Raw genomic sequence first — 4,699 nt, forward strand, 5'->3', positions numbered from 1 at the left:
CTCCTCTGTTGGAGCTGGTCAGTCTGTGTCCTGGTCAGTCACGGTTCCATTTGATCGGCCTATAAGCTAAGCTAGCAGTTTTCACAGTTAAGATAGCTCCAAATGAGAGTTAAAAATATAAAGATCAACTTATAACAAGTAAAAACATGGTAATGTCTTTGTCTTAAGGGTTGGGTTTGTTTCTGTTTCCTCCATTTTGCTGGTATAGGGAGCCATAGCCCAGGTATGTCACTGATACATGCCTGCACCGGTCTGTTTAAAGGCATGCACAGCTGTGAGTACGACTGTCTGGTCCAGTGATGGTGACTGAATGAGCCATGGTACACTCACATACACACACACACACACACACACACACCACATACACACACACACACACACACACCACACACACACACACACACAACAACACACACACACACTCACATACACACACACACAACACACACACACTCACATACACACACACACACAAACTACACGAACACACAACACACACACACAACACACACACACACACACTCACAGACACAAACTACACGAACACACACAAACTACACAGACACACAACACACACACAACACACACACTCACACACACAAACTACACGAACACACAACACAAATACACACACAACACACACACAACACACACACTCACACACACAAACTACACGAACACACAACACAAATACACAACACACACACAACACATACATAACACACACACTCACACACACAAACTACACGAACACACAACACAAATACACACACAACACATGTATAGACACACGCACACACTACACAACTACACAAACAACACATGTACACAGACACACAACACAATTACACAACTACACACACACACAAAACATAACTACACAAACATACAACTATAGACTCACAAAACAAAACTACACAAACACAACTACACACCACACAAACACACACCACAACTACACACACAAACACAACACAACTACAGAAACTACACACACAACACAACTACACAAACACACAGCACAACTACACGAATACACAAATACACACGCAACACAACTACACAAACACACAACTACATGAACAACACAACTACACAAACACACAACACAGCTACGCATGTACACAGTACACAACTACACACACAAACACACAACTACACAAACTACACACACAAACACACGACTCAACTACACAAACACAACACAACTACACAAACACACAGCTGCACACACAAACACACAACACAACTACACAAACACAACACAACTACACAAACACACAAATTTACACACAACACAACTACACAAACACACAACTACACACACAAACACACGACTCAACTACACAAACACAACACAACTACACAAACACACAGCTGCACACACAAACACACAACACAACTACACAAACACAACACAACTACACAAACACACACAACACAATTGCACAAACACAGAACTACATGAACAACACAACTACACAAACACAACACAGCTACACATGTACACAAATACACAACTACACACACACACACAAAAAAAACACAACTACACAACTACACACACACACAACACAATTACACACCAAACAACACAACTACCCAAATACACAACACAACTACACACACAGAACACAACTACACAAACCCACAACTACACACACAAACACACAACACAACTACACGAACACACAACTATGCAAACACACAACACAACTACACAACACAACTACACACACAACACAACTATACAAACACCCAACTAAACAAACACACAACACAACTACAGAAACACACAACTACACACACAACTACACAACACAACTACACGAACACACAACTACGCAAACACACAACACAGATAGACACCACACAACACAACTACACAACACAACTACACACACAACACAACTATACAAACACCCAACTAAACAAACACACAACACAACTACAGAAACACGCAACTACACACAACTACACAAACACAGAACTACACAAACAAAACACACAACTACACAAACACAACTACACAACACACAAACACACAACACACCTACATATGTACACAGACACAACTACACACAGCACACAACTACACACCACACAAACACACTGTGGATCCTGGTGTCACCAGTAAAAATCCTGCAAACAGTGGTTCAGTGGATGTGGTTCTGAAGGTGTGCAGGTGGATCAGTTTGTCAGAGCAGACTTCATAGAAGGACACAGATCCAGCAGGACAGTCCACATACACTGAGACTGTACCAGAGGAGGACCAGAAGGAGGACCAGAAGGAGGAGGAGGAGGAGGAGGAGAAAGAGGAGGAGGAGGAGGAAGACTGAGGGAGGAGTGTGTATTTCTTTTTATGCCTGAGACTGTATCCACCTCTGTAACGCTGCAGACTCCAGGACTGATCATTGTATCCAAACCCACTGTCATCACTCTTTCCTTTCCTTCTGATTCTTCTGTAAGTCACAGATATTTCAACCCATCCACTCCACTGGACCTCCCAGTAACAGCGACCAGTCAGACCAGTTGAGCACATCACCTGTACCCAGTAGTCAAATCTGTCCGGATGATCAGGATGTGACAGAAACCCCTCCACATGTTCCACCTTCTTGTTGTTTTCAGACAGTTTGAGGCGTCTGTTCGCTGTGTTTGGATCCAGGGTGAGTTCACAGAAATCTGATGGACAGAAGAAAACACAATCCAGCTGCAGTTATTGATCAATAATCAGCTGATTGACTGACAGTCTGATCACATCACTGGGTTCAGTTCAACTGTTATTGATGGATGGATCATGTGTGAGTCTGACTCTGATCAATACTGATCAATAACAGATCATTCCAGTGTTTTAGAGACGGATCTGTTGTTTCTGAGCACATTTTCACCGACAGAGAATAAAAGTGTGAAACAGATCAACTCTGACTCCATGACTCAGATCTAATCTGTAGAACCAGTTCACCTTCAGGATCATATATTGATCCTTAACATTCAAATATTCAAAGTCTGTTTCATTTTGGATCCAAACTGATTCAAACCTAAAAACACAATCCAATCCCATCAGTCATTTCTCCGTTCTTCTAGACTAAGTGTTTTTGCTGTTTGTTCAGGTCGATGTTTCGTTGGTGCTAATGAATCTAATGTTGGATTTGTAGATTCCAATCTTCTCCACAGTGACTCTGACTGTTTACTAATTGGATCTAAACTCAGTTCTTTTGCTCATTGAATGCGATTCTTTATCTGATGGATACTAATAGTTTGTAGAAGTGTTTTGGTGGTTTCATCTGAGTTTGTTCCTCAGACAAACTTCTCATCCTGATGAACTCTATTGTGTTTTGGATCTTCTTGGTTGTATTTGTATTGTTTGTCCCACAGTGACAGAACAGACTGTAAATGTGCATAAAGACACTAGAGCTCTGATCTGCACTAAATAGTCTGGGACTGGACCTGAGGACTCACTGCTCAGGGTATGTGGGTCCATGTGGTACCAGTCCTGACCAATCAGCTATCAGCTCATCCTTCCATTAAACTGACTGTCTTCATGAACACTTCAGATGTTTAGAATGTGGAAGCAGGTCCCAGTTTGGGTTCAGGTTGGTTTGAATCCATCTAATCAAATCACACTTACATCTGCATGGACCTGGTGTCAACCATCGGACTCCAGCAGGATCCAACCTGAAAGGAGGAGGAGGGTCAGAGGTCAGCTGGAAACATGTACATTCCATCCCTCTGATCCACTGAAGCTTTTCTGTTCACATCCACTAAATGGTTCCTTCTGAATCACTGACTGTGTTTGTCTGTGAACATGGGCTGGACCTTCATACAGGATGGATCCCAGCTCTGACAGATGGTTCCTGTCAGCTCTACCTGTTCTATCTGCCATTATCTGTGGATGCATCGGCTCAGTCCATACCTGACAGTGTCCAGTCTCCAGTGTGGATCCTCCACTAGAGCACACAGCTCCTGTCCTGAGGCTCCTGGATGGTTGTAGCTCAGGTCTAGCAGTCTGAGATGGGACGGATTGGACTGTAGGGCTGAGACCAGAGAAGAACATCCTTCCTCTGTGATCAGACATCCTGACAATCTGCAACACAAAACATCACATTCATCAACTGAGGATGGAGATGAATGGAGTTGAAGTCATTGAACAGAGTCTTTGAATGCATGGGACTTCACCAACAGGACTTCAATGTGTAAAGTCTGTGAGTTCCAGACTCTGAACACAGTTGAAGATCAGTAGAACTGGTCTGGAGTTCAACACAAACAACCACTGACACGTTAAATCCATCCAACAACTGCAGACAAACATTGAAATGATGTGTTGTGTTCTGTGTTGAACCCTGACCTGAGAGTGTCCAGTCTGCATCCTGGACTCTTCAGTCCATCTGACAGGATCTTCACTCCTGAATCCTTCAGGTCATTGTCGCTTAGATCCAGAAGTGTCAGACTACAGGACTGGGATCTGAGAACTGAGGACAGAGCTTCACAGCTTCTGTCTGACAGGTTACAGCCACTGAGTCTGGAGAAAACAAAAGGCATGAGTATAAAGTTATTGATCTGGTTGAAATGATAGATCCATATTTGAGATGTTTGATCCAACTGTTTGTTCTCACAGAGCTTTGTTGGAGGCTTTGACCACTGGCAGCAGCCTCAGAAGAACCTCCTCTGAACCACAGTATTCCTTCAGGTCAAACACATC

General features: G+C 43.0%; 1 long non-coding RNA gene across 1 annotated transcript; it reads right to left on the reverse strand.

Annotated features, from left to right (window-relative positions):
• Positions 1-2,103: 2,103 nt before the first annotated feature.
• LOC115416906 (uncharacterized) lies at positions 2,104-3,679 on the reverse strand. The gene is made up of 2 exons (XR_003935055.1): positions 3,629-3,679; positions 2,104-2,682 (listed from the first exon to the last, which is right to left on the reverse strand). It is a non-coding gene; the product is annotated as an uncharacterized LOC115416906 (long non-coding RNA).
• Positions 3,680-4,699: the final 1,020 nt, after the last annotated feature.

The sequence above is a fragment of the Sphaeramia orbicularis genome, unplaced genomic scaffold, assembly GCF_902148855.1.
Source record: "Sphaeramia orbicularis unplaced genomic scaffold, fSphaOr1.1, whole genome shotgun sequence".
Taxonomy (NCBI): domain Eukaryota; kingdom Metazoa; phylum Chordata; class Actinopteri; order Kurtiformes; family Apogonidae; genus Sphaeramia; species Sphaeramia orbicularis.